The sequence below is a fragment of the Lissotriton vulgaris genome, chromosome 1_1 (genome assembly GCF_964263255.1).
Source record: "Lissotriton vulgaris chromosome 1_1, aLisVul1.2, whole genome shotgun sequence".
NCBI lineage: Eukaryota > Metazoa > Chordata > Amphibia > Caudata > Salamandridae > Lissotriton > Lissotriton vulgaris.
The window spans coordinates 806,872,059-806,893,191 of record NC_141685.1 but is presented as its reverse complement, the minus strand read 5'-3'; the positions used below and the strand labels follow the sequence as shown (position 1 = coordinate 806,893,191).

The following is a 21,133-nucleotide window of genomic DNA, read 5'->3' as shown; positions in this document are numbered from 1 at the left end:
TATAGGTAACGGGTCATTTGTTAGTGTTAAGGATAAGGCTAGCTTAAAGGCATAGTTAGAGTTTAGGTAATTATAGCGTACTTCTCAAATCTAGGAAATTGAGTATTTTTGGGGGGGCAATTAAGAATTACGGTTGGAGTTAGTGGTCTGAGATTTTATTTTACCTTCAGATTCATCTCACATTCCTAGAAGTGCAGCTATCACAGCGGTCACTCAGGCTTTAACTCCAAGTTAGAACATTTCCAGCTGCAGTTATGTTGGCAGCTGTTCCCATTCTCTCCTGAATTGTGTTTTCTTTAGGTCTAAAAAACTAAAGTGTTAACAAATTGTGTATCCAATCATTACAGCTAGGAGAACAACGTAGAGATAATTAGGAAGGTGTCCTGTTGATGGAACAGTCTTCCTCAAAAGAGTGGCATCTCGCTAGAGGGAGGCAGAAGTGATAATTTGTTGTTGATGAGCTGGCCTCAAGCGAATTGAGGGAACAGGAGAGGTAAGAGGGTACAATTGAAGGAAAAGTGATGAGGGGTGACAAAGATGAATAAGCACAGGGAAGAATTCGAAATCTTGCACCCCTTTCAGAGACACCGGGGAAGGCCGCAGAGTGCTTATGGGAAGACAGCCTCCTCCGCTTCTACACAACACCACAGTTCTACCTCTTGTGCAAGCCTCTCGTTAAAAGATAATTTTATGCATGGCCAATAACTACAAAGGCAGTCGGTGGAGGATGACCACAAGACTACTCTTTTCGTTGGTGCACACATTTCTGAGATGTCCAAGGCCCCTGGGTACAGCTGTGAGCCTTCCACGTGATTCTGTAGGATTGAACCTAGCACACACCTCAGCCTAAATCACTTGGAGTGGTCTGTCTGTGCACCAGCCCTCACCCACCGTTGCCTAGCTCGATGCTCCAGTGATGCTAATGCGCTCTTAGCCAGATGAGAGCTGGAGCATATCTTGAATGCCCAGGAGGCAGAACAATGGTTGTTTCACGCCAGGATTTCTGGGACAAATGCAGGCAGATTGATCTGCAGGACCTGTGCCATATGGCTAGCAGATGATGGCAAAACAGTGACCTTTGCAAAACAACACACCGCTGTGCAAAATACTTAATTGACATGAGAGGTCTGAGTCACTTTGCCAATGTAAGTGCTTGGTCCACTTAAGTGATGCATAAATGAAAATTTTTTGAGACGTCGGTGCGGAAGGCTGCCTTGCTTTTGTGAAACTGAGCCACATAGAGTTAATGGCGCGCCACCCACCCCCAAGTCCTTTTTTGATCACACGTTCATCTCCAATGACATTTCATCCTGACCCACACAACAGCTGGCCTTGTTGTTGTGACCACTTCAGTGGTCCATTCTAGGACTAATTCAACTTCAGGTGGCTGTTCTTTTTGCATTTGTTTTTTCGGGGTCATGGCAGTTGGCTCCATTGGGTCCACAGATGTTCCAGGACCCCTGAATGCACCTTCAAGTTTCACCTGCGATTTGCTTATTGTTTACACTTACAGAGGCATTAATCAGAAATGGCATTCTTATTTACATCCTGATGATTTCCCTCAGAGATAAATGTTAGTACTGTGAATTTTACCACCACAGAGGTCCACAACTACCTAAAAGATCTAAAACATATTAAGTATTTTGTGATTAAAGTCCATATTTAAGAATTTTCAGTATTAAAAAAACAACCACAGAAGTCTTTCACATGCAGCTTATGATCTCATCTGCCACAAAAGTTAAAGCATCAGATAGCTGTTAGTATAAGAAATTACCAAAGACCACGTCACTGAGATTACTTAATATCAGCAAAACATTACTTGCACTAAAAAACAATGCTCCAATAACAGGTGGCTCCTGACAAACCTTGATTGTTCCTATTGGTGCACATTGCACACATCTACTTTAAAAAGATACTAAAACAATTGACAAGATTTGTTAAAGTGAAGTGAATCCTCGGCATATGTTAAAAAGTTCTATTTTCTGTATTACTGCATTGCGTAATATGGCTTTAAACCATAACATTGGAATCTAACACATTTAGCTATTGCCAGTTGTTGTATGTGATGATTGTCTATGCTGATATGTAGTTGCTTTTTGGCCATGACGTGGATCTTTCACTGGCTATTGGCCCTGTCAACGATACTGCTCAGATTATTACCTGCAATTATTCTATTTGGTTAGTGATTAGCCGTGTCCGTTATATAGAGTGATTGTTCATCTTACCATTAGTTTCATGTTGAGGTTGTTAGCCTGTGATGATGCGTTGCTTGTTAATAATGTGGTTGGTATTGAGGTGAGCGTTGCCCATTAAATTGTTGGCTATGAGTTTGATGTTAGATTGACTAAAGGCCTCACGGTTAACCTTGGGTTTTTGTGTGCCTCAAGGTTTCACGGCATTGGTTGTTAGCCATTAGGTTTCTAATGTTATGAATGCCAACCAACAACTTTCTTTTGGGTTCTGTTAACTACTTAATTGATGTTGATTGAGTATTAACAGTGAGGATGATCTTTAGTTTTCATATACTTAACCCCTTCGCTGCGGGGGTTAATCCCCCGCTGTGCTGGGGGGAGGGGGGCGCGCACAGCGCCCCCATGCTCATGACGAGCTGAGCTCGTCATCAGGCACGGCGCTCCTGTGCTCATGACGAGCTCAGCTCGTCACAGGTGTATTACCTCCTGTGGAACGCTCAGCACAGCAGGGGAATTATCCCCGCATGCGAGCGTTCCACGGCTCATGACGAGCTGAGCTCGTCATGAGCACCGGAGCGCTGTGGCTCATGACGAACTCAACTCGTCATGAGCCTCGAAGAGGTTAAGAAGACTCAAACTGTTATCTGTCATTGATTTCAAGTGATAGATGGCTTGCTTTTGGCTATGTCAATGAAATCACATTAATTATTAGCAATAATTAGTAGCTTAGCCATTGTTCGTTGGTGATTGTTGCCGTGCAGTTTTATTAGTTTTTTTTTTTTTAAATAAAACGATGTTCTTTGTTTCTTTAGCTGGTATTGTTGGTCTTTTAGTTGACATTGCATTGATGGATGTGGGGCTGGTTGTTGACCATCATAATGGCTTGGCTGTTTGACTATGATCTTGTGCTTATTGTTAAGCTCATGACTTTCATATTTAGCCAACCGCTATGAATTGAGTGGCTATTTCTTTAATTAACGGCCACGTTGTTGCTGATACAGTCGTTATTGGCTTTCTCACGAATATTTGCTGTTCAGTTTTTAGCTCAGTGGTAAAATAGAAAATCCTCCATTTTTTTGTAAAATGCTCTCAGGCTAAAAGGAGTCAACGAGTTTATTTTTCAGCACTGCAGACTGTCTATTATGAAGGAAATTTCACTGTGCAGCCTCCTCCAGATTTAGCACGTCCGTGGTAAATCAGGGAATTTTACATTCGATCAACTCTGAATCCAGCCCTGAATTGATGTTTGTCCATGGTGTTGCCATTTTTTTAATTGTTATATATTTCTTGCTATTTCTTAGTGGTTGTTCATATTTGCTGTTAATCTCACGGGTATTTGTGATTGATATTGGGCTGATTTTTGTTGATGATATTCTTTTCAGACATTTTATTTAAGTTCCTGAAGATAGTTTAACGATTTTAAATGCCGATCTTGGGTTATTGAGTTATTTATTGCCAATGCAGTTGACATTTGGCTGAATATAGTATATGAAATTTATATTAGGGTGGTTTCTGGGCTTTCCTGTTAAGTGGTTTATACTGAACTGGGGAGACCCTTGCATTGCCATTTCCTAATTCGGGGTCTCACTGTGTAGTAGTCTGTTATCAGTTTTTGAGAGAAGGTAATAGAGTGAGGATCTGCAGTGCCGGGCGGAGTATGTCCTCGAGCTTCTTGACCTATTTATCTCGCCTCTATAGGGTTCTTGTGTCAGTGCTGGAGAAGCACAGTGACGAAGCTTCCAGGCAAGAGACATTTTCCTCCTTTGGCTAAATGTGTTTCAGGAGAGATCTCCCGGGGGCTTCGAGCCTGGGACAGCAGCACAAAAGGTGTAACCATGATTCTTTCTTAATAATTGCAGGGTCTGCAGGGCCCTCCTTGCCTGATTGGGCCCACGGGTTAAGGTCAGCCACTGGTAGGCCTAACAAGTGCTTGTTACATATTTGTTGCCTGTAAGGTGAATTTGGTACACTCTCAGAGCTGCTGCTACCCAATGTGAAAGCCTGGCATACCTGCTAGAACCTTCATGACTGCCTTCCTGTGAAATCAAATATGCTAACTCTAATCAATTTATTGGCCAAAGTAGGATAGAGCATGAGTGAGGCAGCCGAAGCAGTAGGCTGCCGAAGTAGAAGTAGAATCTTACTTTGGTGGTGGCTCTGAATGGCTCTGCTTTGGGTGACCAGTTGCATGTCGTAGTTCCATGTAGTTGGGACAATGATTTTTAATCAAAAAAGGGAATGTTACTTCAACCAATAGAACTCCTAAAAGCCCCCAAATTACTTTTAATTCCATATAAGGAAACAGTGTTTCCAGGCCTTTAGAATCCATGGGTAGCAGAGGACTGGACTACACAAGCAGGCCAAATGTAAAGCTTGCAAACTACACAATTTTAACAAAAAACGTTATTTAGGAAATCTTGTATCCTCCTTCATGCGTCCAGAAATAAGTTAGTTGATGGTAATACTGTGAGCTGACTGTAGCCATTAACCACAGTTAGGGGTGGACTCAATAAAATGTGCCTCATTGTGTGGGTGAGAGTCCTATCTCCATTGAATAGGACCCCTGGCCAGTGGTAGCCTTATTAGGGCATGATGTGACTAGATGTCAACAGCCATATTACAACCTTGGATGTTGAGAGCTCCATTGAATACAATGGAGCAGCTTCAGGCCTATAATAGCTGGTATTTCAACGTTCCAATGTTTGTTTAGATGTTTTCCCCCCTCTTTAATATAGAATATTCTACCATTAGTGGGTGAAATGTTTTAATAGCCATATAGTCCTTCTTGCTTGTATAGCGGTACAAGGTCCTTTGTGTTAATTTAAAAGCAAGCCTTCTGTATCCATGCATTGACAGGCGCTTGACAGGGTTGCCCACCTAGCTCAGTTCAGACGTATCCACCTAGTGCTCCCTAATTCCTCCCCCAGACCTATGCTCAATTTGTGTTGGTGGCTCCAGGTGGTGGGCACCGCCTCTAATTTTTAGGGGCTGGGTCTTATTTTTAATATTCAGACTTCTGCCCAGATCGAGAGAAAGGTAGAAAGGGAAAAAGGAGGAGGAAGAGAAAGGTAGGAAAACAGAGACCAAGGAAGAAAGGGATGAAAAGGAGCTTGCAAGGGTGAGCTAAAGTGACATGAAATCTAGAGTGATGGAAGAAAAGAGGCAGAAGACCGAATAAAGGATAGGCAGCCCGGCAATGCAGGTGGCGGTTTCCTAAGAACATTTTGAGAGCCCTGCACTTCTATTTCATTTTTCCCCCACAACTTGAGCACTGCCACCTATCTTCTGATGATAACAATTCCTTCAGCATTGGGACCTGTCCTACATGCATTTTTTATTTCATCCGATCGGTATATCCTCCCACCAGTCAGGGCTAAGACAGCAACATGTCTTCTGTTTGCAGGATGGCACGTTTTGATAAACATATTGATGCAAAACTGTGTCTCACTCTGTCAATATATGATCAGATGCATTTATGGCACACTAGCATAGCTTCTAGATGACCGAGCCGACCATTGGTACACTGGGTACAAGTTCTGTATCCCTTTGGCAGTGTCGAACTTCCTTCCAATAATTGGTAATTTATTAATGGAAACCAGGTTCCCCCCAACGGCCTAATGGCTACCCGGTTATGAATGGTCTTGCACTGGGTATCCATTTGTACATGTTTCCGATATTAAACCGGTGCTTTAAGTGGGCAGGTATTGTCCAGTACTGGTACCTGCCATTTTTTTTATTTGAAAGGGAGAGTACCTTGACTTTTGAGCTTTGCTGCATACATTTAATGGGAGAGTATCGGCACTTCTCAGGAGCATTCAGGTGCTCTAAATGGTGAGTACCTGCACTTTTATGTTTTTATTTAAAGCACTGTGTTTGACCTATTCCTGATAAATTTGTTCTTGTGAGTCTTTATTATGGTCTGACCCCCCCCCCCTCCACACACACACACACACTTCAATCCGACCCCCTCACCTCTCTTGGCAGACATTTTCTTTCCGCGTCTGTCTCCGGCTCTACAAGAAGCGGAGAACCCCGTATTCTTTTAAGAGCCTGTACACACAGCGACACCTCTTAGAAGGCCCACCCAGCTGACTTGGCACTGCCCAGCTCCTGGGTGTGACACACTGCACATGGTAAGGGCTGTGTTATTGGTCACTGGGGTCATCCAGGACAGTAGTTGTTCTTGTGCATGTGCTTGACAGACAATTATCCTGGTATCCAGGAGGCGGTGTCTGTCTGACCTTGAAGCCGCCGCCTCCTCATATCTTTAATTGATCATTCTTCCGCGAGTCAAGTGCGTTCTGTTTTACAAAGCCAGCAGCCTATGCAGCTGTTATGCACAACTAGGACACGCAGCAGGAGGGCAGTTAGGATTCATTTAAACATCTGACCATCTTACTAGGTTATATGCAGGAAGCAGAGAAGCAGCCAAATTCTAGTCAGCATAATTTTTGACACAGCTGAGGTAAAGTCTGGCCTACTGTTCCCTCACCTTTGCCACTATGCAAAGTTCAGGGAATCAACATAAGTGGCTGACTTTCATAGCACAGCAAGTCACTTTGGGATGGTGGTATGGTGTGGGTGTGCCCTTCCCAAAACAGTGCTTAATTTCTGAAAAAATAAGTTCCAGGGTCCTCCCCAGGAGGCAACTGCAGTTTGCACCACACATTGCCCCTCTCAGTGCAGCCAACAGCAGTTCCAACACGACTGCTATCACACTCCTACAAGCGCGACAATTTAGACTATTCCAAACCCCAAAGCTATAAGAATGGCCTGGGTGGCAGGTAATAGTCGTTTTTTTTTTTTCACAACCATTTTTATTGAGCAAAGCAGGCAATAAAATCGTGGCACCCCACAGATCGAAGATCACCACCAACAGTTAGGACACAGTGTATAGGACATGTAGTAATGGTCAATAAGGTATCGAAAACAGGCTCAAATATGAATAAACCCACAACCCACCCTACCCCGTCAACTCCCAGAACTCCCTAATTCCCAGGACCACCCCCCCTCCCCACGCACGTGTATAAGTAGCAGCAAGTAAAGGTTTAGGTGTAGTGTGACGGGTGTGCCACAGAATCGGGCCAACAACTTTAGCACGATCATATGTCCTCTTCTCGTTCCACCGGGGGATCCAGCGATAGTCCTCTGTAGTCGGCCCACCTCTTCAAGATTATGTAGTGTTTGCGGGGGCAACCCCTTGCCTCAAAGATCGGCTTCTCAAGTCCCATATAGTAGTCCAACCCTGCCTTCCACGCAGACAAGGGGGGGGGGCCCTCACTCCCTTCCACGCCCGGACCAGATCCCGTTTGGCAACAACAAGCCCCAAGAGCAGCAGGTGACATTTATAGATGTTCCCACCAACGCCCTCCATAACATGCAGCAACCCCAGTCGGTGAGTGCGGGGAAGATCCCAACCCAGGACCTCGGACAGGCAGCTCCACACACCCCTCCAAAAGCCAGACAATCGAGCACACGACCACACGGTATGCAACACGGATCCAGGCACGGCTCCACAGCGCAGGCACTCCGGGGATTCAATCAACCCAGCTTTCCACAACCGTTCGCGGGTGTAATAGGCTCTATGAAGGTACTTGAATTGGATAAGCCGGAGTCGCACAGCGATAGCGGTCCCACGCGGGGATTCCAAGGCCTCCCTCCAATCGTCCTCATCCAGGGGGCCCACATCCACTTCCCATTCCGCCCGAAGAGGGAGTAGGGTAGAGGAGCAGTGAGTGACCAGTGTCTGGTAAATACGAGAGACCTTTCTATCCCCCAGGTCCCCCATAAAGACCTTCGCCTCAACCGGGCTAAACTCAGGGAGAGAGTCCAGATGGGCAATGCTCGGGGTGAGGGCGTGGCGCAATTGTAAGTAGCGGAAGAACTGGGACTGAGGCATTTGGAACTCCGTGCGGAGCTCTTGAAACGATTTAAGGGTAGTGCCGGACATTACCTGGCCCAGTAGCGAAATGCCAATTGCCTCCCATCCCTCAAACCCATTTAGAGCCGAAAGCTCCGGGAGCCGGCCATTATGCCATAACGGCGTCTCCGCCGTCAATTTGCCCCACCAGCCCATGCGGCGTAGGGTCTGTCTCCACACTGCAAAAACCATTCTTCTGACCGACGGCAGTGCTCGTCGCAAGCGGGCCGAGTATAGAATGTGTGTAGCGTGTTATCACCCATAAGCGATCGCTCCAAAGCATAGGCCGGGTCCCCCCTGTCACTGTACCACCATTCGTTAAGGATGAGCAGCTGAGAAGCCTGATAGTTAGATAACAGATCGGAGGTGGCCAGGCCACCACAATAGGTAGACAGGAAACATGTCTTCAGCGCCACTCTGGCCGCAGCACCAGCCCATTTTAAACGGCCCAGCGCCGAATTAACTTGGCGAAACCACTGTGGGCCAATAGGGTAGGGGTAGTTTTGTAGCTGATACAGCAGGCGTGGGAGCGCAACCATTTTGAAGATAGCAGATCTTCCAAAAATAGTAAGGGGCATCCTGGACCACGTTTTGATGTTGGCCTGGACCCGCTCCCACACCGGCAGAATGCTGCGGTCCCAGGCAACGGTGCGCGACTCCGAGAGAAATACACCGAGGTACTTCAGCCCATCCCTTGCCACTCGCAGTCCCGCTGCCCAGGGGTCCGCCACAACCCCGCCGCCCAGCACCCATAATGTCGATTTGTGCAGATTAAGCCGGAGGCCGGAGACCTCACCAAAGACGCGCATGACGTCTAGGACTCGGGGCCCAGAGTGCTGCAGGTCCGTGAGGAAAAAAAGGATATCATCTGCATATAATGCAATTCTACCCACCAGCTCTCCACTCCACACAAACCCGCGTATCCGTGCATCAGTACGCACCCAAGATGCCAGGGGCTCCATAGCCAGGGGGAATAGGTATGGGGACAATGGGCAACCTTGTCGGGTCCCCCGACCAATCCGAAAACGCCCGGACGCGGCACCAGCCACCCGAACCGAGGCCGTGACAGTAATAGTCGTTTTTAATACATATTGTATTAATAAACAACTGTTGTGGTGCTCATCTCTAAATTAGATAGACAGTGGCACCAAAGTGCCGGTGTCAAACACCGGAAAACACCAGACCAAATTAAGTACTGTATTAGACCAGCAAACATAAACAAACCCATCCTTGCACACACCCAACACTTGTAATTCCCAAGACGTTTGGATAGCCCACAAATCCTCACAAATTGACATATATATCCTCCCACCTCACCTATCTGTAATCTTCCCTTCTCATTCTGTCTTTCAAATTTATACTAGGCCGTACCAACCAGTCACATCTTCACACAATCGCCTGTCTCTCTCTGTTCCTCTTCCCTTCTCTCTCAAGCTCTCTGTTCCTCTTTCCCTCTCTTCCTTCATTTTGCCTTTCTTCTTGCTCTCTTCAGTGCCCGTTTAAGGATTTTTGGGGCTCAAGGCAAAATGCAAAACATGTTTTGGGGCCTCCCATTCAAACATATTTCAGTTGTTTACCGTTTTACGCCTAATCCAAGCCCAGACGATGCCAAAACTACTGAATTATACTTTCAGCTTTCAGAAATAGGGACACAACTGACGAAAACTCAAGTCGTACATCGTCCGTTAGGCGAATAGTACAACCCCCCCCTCCAAAAAAAAACCTTGAGCATGCTCTCATAGCACCATTTTTGTGTGTGGGTGTTAGTGAGCGAGGAGAAGTAGAGAATGAAGGAAGGTGTTGTAAATAAGTACGAAACAGCACATATAGATGAGAAGAAGTTTTATTAGCTTCCAGTCACAACCTCAAAGTCACAGTAACTGCCGTTACTATAAAACAGAATGGACAATGGCAATGGAATGGTCCAAGTCCACTAGAGAACGGGGGAATAAGGGGAAGGACCAAGTGGTATTTTCCAAAACATTATATCCTATAAGACTGAGTGTGTGTGTGTGTGTGTGTGTGTGTGTATATACACACACACACACACATATATATATATATATATATATATACACACACACATACATATATACACACACATATATATTATATATATATTTAAAATATATATATATATATATATACACACACACACACACACACACAGGTGCTCAATGGGTCACAACAAATACATTAGAAAGGAAAATCACAACAGGAGACGGACAAATCAGCTAGAGAAAGGTGTGAGGTCAGGAGAAACGTCAAGTAAAGAAAGAAAGGTACAGTATTGAGAAAGTGCAATATAGAGAGATAGAGGTTGGTAAAGAGGGGTAGTGAAACGGGTAAAGTTTTAGTGAGATAGAGCTACAGAGAGGGCAAAGTAGGGAGAGGGGTGGAATATGGTGAGGGATTAGGTAGAGAAAGAGGTAAATTAGAAAGAGGGGTAAGCTAAAACGAGTTCGAGCGAGAGAGAGGTAGACTGGTAGGTAGTGCGAGAAGTGTAAGGCGATGCAAGGTGGAGAGAGTAACAACATAAGATCAGGTATAGACTGACAGGCTAGGTACAGACTCATGCGTCGGAGAGGAAGGTGGAGACAGAGAAGGCTGAAGAGTAGAAAGAGATGAGGTGTAGAAAAAAAATAGGTGAGGTATAGAGACAAAAGTGAGCTAGAGAAAGGAAAGGATAATACAGAGATAAAGACAGTGTGCGGTAGAGAGCGTTGTGGGCCAGAGAGTTGGAGAAAGAGGTGAATTAGGGAAGTATATAAAGCGAAAGGTGAGGTAGCCAGTGTGCGTTGAAATGGAGAATGAGGTGAAAAGAGAGGTAGATACATAAGAGGTAATGATAGAGAAAAAAGTTGTAGAAAAAAGAGAGATAGTGAGAACAGAGTAATGACGTAAGAGGGAGGTGGTGAGGTAACAAACAAATAGTGAGGTAATTTGAGATTCTGGGTTGTGAAAGATAAAAAGAGAAATGGGATGGAACGAGGTGAGGTAGTGAGAGAGATGTGAGGTAGAGAAATGAGTGTGGGAGATGGGATTGAGCCTGTTGAGTCCCAGAGAGGGGCGAGAGAGATATAGAGAGAGGCAACCGATAGAGAGTGCAAAGCGACAGAAGTGAGATAAAGAAGAAGAGATAGAGGGAGGTGAAAGGAATACAGGCAGTGAGGTTGAACGAGTTGAGGTAGAGAGCGGGGTGGGGAGGTAGGGCTGTAGATGAAGGCACACAGTCATTTTGAGAGTTGAGGTAGTGAGAGAGAGGTGGAGGGAGTGAGGTGTGCATGAATGTTCCATATTGATGTAGAGATAGGAAGAGAAAGAGCAGTAGAGACAGAGTGAGATAAATGAGGCGAGGTTAGGATAGGGGTATTGGACAGAGAGATTATTTCACTAGTCACTAACAGTCTAGCCTTCTGGTTGGGCAGGCCCGGCTTGCAAAATACGTTTCTGTGAAGCATTCTAAGAAGTTAGGTTAAAAAAAGGAAACGTTTTTATGCACACTGTTGCTATGGGAGGACTTGTAATTGTTCTGATTACTTTACTAGGGAGACCCTTGGAAAGTGGGGACCATGGGCAGTTGCCCACTTTGCCCATGCCTTAAAATGGCTGTGCTTTCTTTAACTATCTCTCTCTCTTTCTAATTCTCTTTCGTTGCTCATATTTCTTTCTCTTTAGCTTTCTCGCTCCTATTTTGCTCTTGCTTCCTTACATTCTCCCTCTCAATCGCATCCCTCCCTTACCTCCTCCTCTGCCTCTCCACTCCACCTTTTCTCTTCTGCTGTGACCCCTCTCTCACATCTCCCTGTCTCACTCTCTGCCCTGGCTTCTAGAACCCCTAGTCTTTAATTAAGTGGGGTGTCATGTCAGCAGGCACACTTACTCTCCCTGTCTTTCCAAATCCACGCAATATATTTTTAGTTAGCAAGAGAATAGGGCCTTGTTTACAAAGGCCTTGTTTTAACTTTGGGGTAGAAGCTGGCATATGTGTCCATGTCATGAGGAGGATTTTCAGCCAGTAATGAATGTTCAGCCAATAGCACTAAGCTTGCTGTACCCCTCTTAGCCAGAAATGTTGATTTTTCATCAGGCATATTGCAGTCAGTTCATTGCTTCCACAATTTCTTTCAGTCCAGGTTCCTGTAGGTAGTGCACCACAAATCTTTCTTTCATGGTCCCTCTCAAAAGCCTCTTGAGGGCTGCACCTAGAGACACCATTATGCTGCTGACAGTCCTTTGTTTTAAGCTGGGAAAAAATGGGCGCAGTAAGCCACTCTTCAATGGGCCATCACTAGCATCTTTTGTCATTTATATTCTAACTGGGGAGTATGTGTTTAAAGGGAAGGGACTCCAAATATTCTTCAAAACCCCACCCCCATTTCTAATAGTCTCACTGCTGATACTTTGACATGTTGGTAAGGCCTGCCTAACCCAAATAGTATGTTTGGCAATCATGTATTTGGTTGCATTTCTAAAACTGTAACTGAATTTACCTGCAATGTTTAAATATGTTTTGTGATTAAATTAGTTGATACATATTTAAAATGTGCCATTATAATAGAGTAATTGGGAAAAATGTTGAGGGGAGGGCCAGATGAATTACGTTTTTTCACCTGGGGGTGGGGTGCAGCATCAAAAACTTTGAAGATCACTGCCTTACTGTGAACTCATGCCTGGTGGCCTGCCGAACTAGGACCAGCACCCACTCTGTTGAACCAAGCCAGGAACCTTGGGATAATAGTGGCTAACCAACTCTTTATTGCCAGCCAGATCAACACTGTCTACTCCTCCTGAGAGCATATTTTAGTTGAAAGAAAACTCCCAAGTTTTTCATAGGTGTCTGCAATTAGGGGATAGAAGCCCATAATTGTAGAGCAGTCACAAGGCAGGACAGTGGGAACAGTGTCCTCAAGAGCAGAACATCAGATCTGAAGCATGAATGCAAAGCTGCTTGCTGGGTGTTTAGAGCTGTCCATGTGTAAGGTAGGACTGGATTTAAGTGATAAAAAATCTTGGGTCATTAGAAAGCTTGGTCATAAGTTAAGGCCTTAAGGGTATACATACACTAACGTACTTTACTGAGTTAAAAAAAAATATTGACTTTCCAGAAAAGAATAAAAAATGCAAAACAACATGGTTTACATTTAACCGGGTACACGCATATGATCAGCCTACACCAGGGCCACTGGAATTATGCGGTAAGAAAAGGCAAATTATGCAGCATAAAGTGGTACGTTTTGTAACAGTATTATTTTGACATTTTTACACATGCTAACACTGTCTGGGCAAAGGTTTTACCATATTAGTACCCTTTTAACACCCGAAAACAGCAATAAAAAACTGAAAGGTAACCAGTCAACCTTTGCAAAGGGCCTTCAGCTGTGTAGCAAAACATGCAGCCGCATTTTCATTAGCTTTTGATGAAAAAACAATATTTGTTAACATATACAAATCAGGCAGCAGGCGTGGATTATGTGGCAAATGCAGTAAATCCATATTTATGTGCAAAGCGACACAATGGAAGCAGAATCGCCTAGTTCTAGCGGCCCTGGTCTAAAGAGTTCTCTTATACTGTAATACACATATTAGGCAAGGACACAAACGCGGCTCTTTGGTCACAGTGCACGTCGATAAATTGTGACTGATTTAATGTGCCACTAGGGGGATTCCTTTTGCAATATCTTGCTTAGTCCAACCATTCGGGAACATAGTTTCGCACAGGACTTGGCTGAATGGTACACTTTTACTTCGGATAGGGACCTAGTGACCCCAAATAAAGCAAGATCCTCGGTATTCACCTTGTACTGCAGATGGAAGGATGTTTCTCCTGAGCCCCTGACCTCCAGTGTAGCACTGAATGATGTTAATGACATCAGTGATCCTGAGCCGTCATTGGATGGTACGATGAACAATTAGCTGCTCTAGATAAAATTGTGCCTTTAAGGAAAGGTTCCCCAAGTCCAAGAAATCCTGTAATGTTTCGCCTTTTCCTGAGGTAGACGAAATGTGAAGAGTATTGACCTCTTGACTATGCTCCATTTGATAAAATTCAATGCCTGCCTTTAATAATAAACGTGCCCTCAAGACTCCTTCTACCCCCATGAAATCTCTCCGCTTCCAAAATGACAAGAGACATTTTCTCCACAATTAAGGATTTATAAGACATTTTTTGTGTTTGATCATGTAAGTTACATTTCAAAATGTAGTCAAATCAAAATAAATCAAAAAAAATCTCTACAGTCGCCTCCAATCAGGCAGCACGTGGATCAATTCTGACTTTGTTATTTAATCAGAATCCACCACACTTAAAATTACCCAGTACTTTGATTTGCTTTTCTCTACTGAACAAAGTTGATCCAATTAGTGTTGAACAGCCGGCTGTCTGGCTCTTTAGCAGAGATTCTTCCGGCAAAGTTCCACCCAAGTCTTCTCACAATTGACGAGTGACAAGCCTTTGCTATATTGAGTGTGTCTCTGAGATCTGGCAGTGCCTTCTGTGAATTTAAATCAGCCCATTTCATTCCTCTTTTGAAAAAACATCTCTTGATCAGGACAGTCTGTCCAATTTTCGCCTGATTTCACAGCTCCCTCACATGCCAAGTTCCCAAGGAAAGTGTTTTCAACCAACTAAACACTGATGTAGGAATAACAACTCTCTCCATCTGATCTATGCTCTGGCTTTCAGTCAGGCTGCAGCACAGAGACCATAGAAGTTACTGCCTTGGTGTTTTATGCTGCTCCGCCAATGAAGATCTTCCAGCAGATTGATTTTGTTCAATCTGACATTATTGATCACCAGGTTTTGTAATCATGTCTGCATGCTCTTGGTGTTAACCATACTACCTTGATTTGGTTCAGAAATGTTCCGAGCTATAGAACTTTTCATGTTGTCTTTCTATCCACTGTCCGAACCCTTACAAGTAGAGTCCCTCAAGGCTCCATTTTGTCTCCTTTGCTTTTCAGTCTTTACATGATGCCTTTGGTGCATCCTATACATCCTTTTAGTTTATCGTTTTTGACGTATGTAAACAAATTGTGCCTTCAAGTTGCAGAATTGTCTTGATATCGGCGAACACTGGATTTCTTTTAATCAATTTAAATGGAAGAGAGACAGGACTCTGGTCCTTTTGCCTCTGAGACCTGCCCCATTTTGGGAATGTTTCTTCTGGCTACAGTCTCTTGGTGATAAACCCAAACACACATCTTGTGTAAAAAACATAGTTCCAAAATGTGATTCTCAAATTAATTTGACTAATCAATATAATTCAGTAGTCCTGGTCTGTCTTTTTGAGCTGCGTATACTGAAACCAGAATGATAACATTTTGAATGCTTTTTTCTCTGCACACATAGACTATTAGAATGCTGTGTGCTAAGATTTACCTCAATGTGTAATATAGAAACTCCAGGTGGTTCTGAGCTCTACAGCCAGACTGGCTCTGTTTCTAAAAAGCGACTAATTTATTATTCTGGAACTGTCTGCACTGGCTTCTGGTGAGGGAACATATTTCTTTAAATCTCTCTGTCTTGTGCACAAAGTTCTGCCTGCTTTAATTGGTATCAAGGACGCCATTGTCTCAGATCAGCAAGGCATTTCTTCTCCAAATGCCTTAAGTGAAACATTGCATGATTGGCATTTCTTCTCAAAATCCCAGTGGTGGCCCGTAATGTGCAGTAGTGGTGGGACAGATACACATATGGCACACTCTCTTCCACAAAAGCACACCCATTCTTGCACTCATCCACATCCACATGCACACTCACACCCATCCATTCACAAGTGCACGCACATACTGAAACCCATTCACAGCATGCATGCACACATACATATATATTCACACATACATAAAACAGTAAGCAAGGACATACCAACCACCGCGGCGACATCAGGTTGCGGGAGGGAGAGGCAGAAATTCCTTGTAGTCCTTGGAGTCTTCGGGGAAGGAAGGGACTGCTCGAAGATCCCACTGTCTCCTGTTCTTATCATCAGTCAACCAACGAGTGGAGGACCTGCCCTACCTCCTCACAGAGTGGAATGGGGTCAGGGAGAGTTGATGATCTCACCCCACTCTGTGTGACGAGGTGTTATGATAGACAGTCAGCCCTGGGCACTTCAGGGCTTAAACCTGAAGCACCCAGGTCTGAAATTATCAGTGACGCTCCTCTCATCATGAGGAAGAGGCTTTCAAAAGTCGGTGCCGAGAATGATGAGGTCACGTACTCAGGGTTGTGAAATCTTCAGCCCGGCAAAGCCTGCCTGAGGCTGCCAGAGGCCTGCACACTTTGCGTATGTAAATCGCCTGACTGCCTGACCTTGACATGGTGAGTGTCTGTCAGGCTGACCTCTATTCAGCCTGGTAGACATTCATCATGCTTTGCGAAAGGTGGTGAGGCGGGCCCCTCCGCCCTTAATGAGGGGTCACCGCTGTTAAATCCCTAAAATGAAATGTTTCATGATTGGAGGTAGGGCCTTCTTTGTATCTGGCCCCCACTAAATAGAACTCTCTTCCTATGTTCATTCTTCCTGAACGAAATATTTTGAAATTTTGAAAATTATTGAAAAACTGTCTTTTTCCAACCCAGATGGACTATATTTGATGTACTTATTAAGAGCTATGTTCCAAGTGCCAAGATACTCTCTTTGTGTAGGCTGCACTTAAAAAAATAAATTAGGTAGATACAAACCTGATAGCTTTCTGTAACCAGCATCTACAGGGCCAGCATATCTGGGGTGTGGGTCAATGATAAAGGAGATCGTGGACGGCAGCACCTGCTAGCTCCTCCTCGAACTTTACCATATTCAACAATAATATATATATATATATTATGAAACTTCCCAAAAAAGCAACGTGTGTAACTTTGCTCCTGTAAAATTAAATGCATATTGGTCAGTGATGGGTTGTAAGCCGGTAAGAGGGCTCAATGAGTTGGGCAATCTGCAGTCGGAAATGTGTTTCTCCGGCAAGGCAAATCCAGCCTTCCATTGTTCCAAAGTTATGGAATTCAGCACCATTATATTGTTTAATGGTGACAACTGTTCTGTAACGCTCTTAGAAGCTGAGGAGGTGTGGTTCAATGCGCAGTATAAGCACAAACCTTTGTTGTGGTTTTTGTTATTGTTGATAGTGTTGTTGTTATTATAATTATTATTTAATCCCAAACGTTGCATTTCATGTTCAAGCTTCCATGAGTTTTTGATCATTGACACACCAAAAATGGCTGAATAGGTTAAAGCTAAACTTGTTCCTGAAGACATCACCAGTGCTTTGCCAAACCTGTATCAGATCTTTGGTTGATGTCAATTCATTCAGCGTTTCTTATGCTGGTCATAGTGGTGTTACAAGAAATGGACTACACTGTAGGAATTAGCTGGATGCACTGTGTAGCCTAATGACAAAGGAGTAGTCACAAAACTGCGCATGCACTGTTCATTATACGTGGACCTACTGACTTCATTTTGTAGATTAGTTCTTCACCATCTTGGAATGGGAGACATGTTCAAACTCATGCTCAATAGCAGAAACAGTTTTCCTTAACCCCGCCTTCCTCTTATGTCAAGGACTCTGGCGTCACCGATGGGAAGGATGAACACCTGCTGGTAGAGGCTACGGGGGGAAGTAACACAGGAAATGGGCAGTATTTCACCATTGGCCCTTGACCTCAGACCTGTGTTATACATTCTCTTGACCCTTTAGGGCACAGACCTCATCATTAGCTAAGAAGACTTTCTCCAGCTCAGAGAAGTGATATAAAGTTGCTGTCAATGATGTGCCATAGGTGGAAGAAAACCTTGCGTTTGACGGTGGTCCCTGCACAACCCAACTCCCAAATGCAGTGCACATGCAGCTTGTCCATAGTCTCTTTGGGGCTGCTGAGTGTGTTTTTAGGTGAAACAATACAGGTGTTGTCAAGTGCCCCCTCATTGCTTGTCTCTTCTGACATCAGTGTGGTCTGCTCAATTTTCCCTTGTGAGATCAGTGCCCAGGCTTGCCTTGTCTCTTCTGACATCACTGGCCACTGCTTACTTCACTGCTTCCTTTTTAGGTCTCGCCTGTTGTCGATGCGCATGCGCATCGAGCAAAGCGAGACTATTGCGAGTTATCCACACTTTATCTGCACTGCAAGGAATCGTGGCGATTCCTTGCAGTGCCCGTGAGTTTTAAGGTCAATGCGCATGCGCATTAAGCTTATGCGCATGCGCATTGACCTTAAAAGTCACGGGCGCGTGCACGTCCGTCTCCTAACAACACACACACACCCTCTCCCCCGCTCCGCCCCCTCCCGCCGTGTCGCATTTCTCTTTCTCCTCCCCCTCCCCTCTCTCCCCTCCGTCTCGGTTCACACACACCCTCTCCCCCGCTCCGCCCCCTCCCCGCCAACACCGCCTCGCGAGCTCGTCATTCCAAACCCGCCCTCCCCCGCCTGAGAACGGCATGGCACAGTGGTAAACAGAATACCCAGTAACACGTATTCATGCTCGGGCGGCACTTCCTCCATGTTCACCACCCAAACACATCCTGATGGGGCCCTTAACCAGAAGGCATCAACAATCTTTCCTTTCTGCTTCCAACGCCAATTGCACCTACAACGAATCCGGATCTTGCATAAGGTCCCCCCGCCCCTCCCCCTCTGCTCTCAATACCTCAATCCAGAGCGCCATTTAAGTCCGCCATAATAAGCCGTGCTGCGCTTACTGGGTCAAGGGAAAAAGCACAAAGATGCCTTGTTTGTTTCGCTCCGAGGGACAGGGAGCCGCCACAGAGACCAGAACCAGCGTCAGAGAAGGAAAGCCTTCCAGATCTTCAACCATGGTAGTCGATTCACCGATGCTGTACACACGTCCCTAACAACGTCATTTCAGGCGGACACCATCATACATGACAGCACCAAAACAAAAGAGAAGGCAGCATTCGTTGTCCCGCTAAGCACCACCTTTTGTCCGTCCAGGCAGCCGCTCAATGCAAACACCTCCCAGTGCCATGTAAAGCCACCCCCAACAACACAAAGGAAAACCCGGATATACAAGCAGAATCCACTGTGAGACACTGGCCTGCCCGCCCATGTGACACATCAGCAGCCCAACATCAAACAAACGCCAGAACACGTCAGACAGCCCACAGATGATTAAACACAACTGATTTATCTGCACGTCATGCAAGGCCATCGCAACATAACGCCCTTCGGCCCACACACACATCTATCTAACCCCAGTGCTTAATTCGATTATAAAAATTGAAAGTGTAACTCCAAAAGTTTTTCTTAAGAGATCGCTGCTTAATACCAAGGCTGCTTACTCTGGATTCTACCTCACGCCTCTTCCTTCCACTCCTGTGACGATCTCAATCGTGCAGGGTTTGCCATTTTTGCTTTCTTTGTTTTCTGCATTTCTGACTCCTGCTCTGGGTCAAAGTCTGATGACAGAACCTCAACCCCTCACCCTCAATCCCTCACCCACACTCACCCACACTCACCCTCACCCACCCTCACCCACCCTCACTCACCCTCACTCACCCTCACTCACCCTCACCCTCACTCACCCTCACTCACCCTCACCCTCACTCACCCTCACCCTCAACCCCTCACTCACCCTCACTCACCCTCACTCACCCTCAACCCCTCACCCTCACCCACCCTCAACCCCTCACCCACCCTCAACCCCTCACCCTCACTCACCCTCAACCCCTCACTCACCCTCACTCACCCTCAACCCCTCACTCACCCTCACTCACCCTCAACCCCTCACTCACCCTCACTCACCCTCAACCCCTCACTCACCCTCACTCACCCTCACTCACCCTCACCCTCACTCACCCTCACCCTCAACCCCTCACTCACCCTCACTCACCCTCACCCTCACTCACCCTCAACCCCTCACCCTCACCCACCCTCAGCCCCTCACCCACCCTCAACCCCTCACCCTCACTCACCCTCAACCCCTCACTCACCCTCACTCACCCTCAACCCCTCACTCACCCTCATTCACCCTCAACCCCTCACTCACCCTCACTCACCCTCAACCCCTCACTCACCCTCACTCACCCTCACTCACCCTCACTCACACTCACTCACCCTCAACCCCTCACCCTCACCCACCCTCAACCCCTCACCCACCCTCAACCCCTCACCCTCACTCACCCTCAACCCCTCACTCACCCTCACTCACCCTCAACCCCTCACTCACCCTCACTCACCCTCAACCCCTCACTCACCCTCACTCACCCTCACCCTCACTCACCCTCAACCCCTCACCCTCACCCACCCTCAACCCCTCACCCACCCTCAACCCCTCACCCTCACTCACCCTCAACCCCTCACTCACCCTCACTCACCCTCAACTCCTCACCCACCCTCACCCTCACTCACCCTCAACCCCTCACTCACCCTCACTCACCCTCAACCCCTCACTCACCCTCACTCACCCTCAACCCCTCACTCACCCTCACCCTCACTCACCCTCAACCCCTCACTCACCCTCACTCACCCTCACCCACCCTCAACCCCTCACCCACCCTCAACCCCTCACCCACCCTCAACCCCTCACCCTCACTCACCCTCAACCCCTCACCCTCACTCACCCTCAACCCCTCACTCACCCTCACTCACCCTCAACCCCTCACCCACCCTCAACCCCTCACCCTCACTCACCCTCAACCCCTCACTCACCCTCAACCCCTCACTCACCCTCACTCACCCTCAACCCCTCACTCACCCTCACTCACCCTCAACCCCTCACTCACCCTCACTCACCCTCACTCACACTCACTCACCCTCAACCCCTCACCCTCACCCACCCTCAACCCCTCACCCACCCTCAACCCCTCACCCTCACTCACCCTCAACCCCTCACTCACCCTCACTCACCCTCAACCCCTCACTCACCCTCAACCCCTCACCCACCCTCAACCCCTCACCCACCCTCAACCCCTCACCCTCACTCACCCTCAACCCCTCACCCTCACTCACCCTCAACGCCTCACTCACCCTCACTCACCCTCAACCCCTCACTCACCCTCAACCCCTCAC

The 21,133-nt window shown here is 46.2% G+C and overlaps 1 protein-coding gene across 1 annotated transcript in view; it reads left to right on the top strand.

Moving 5' to 3' along the window:
• LOC147747918 (rab GTPase-activating protein 1-like) overlaps positions 1-21,133 on the top strand; it is a 1,062,456-nt gene that overhangs the window by 687,189 nt on the left and 354,134 nt on the right. The window lies entirely within an intron of this gene.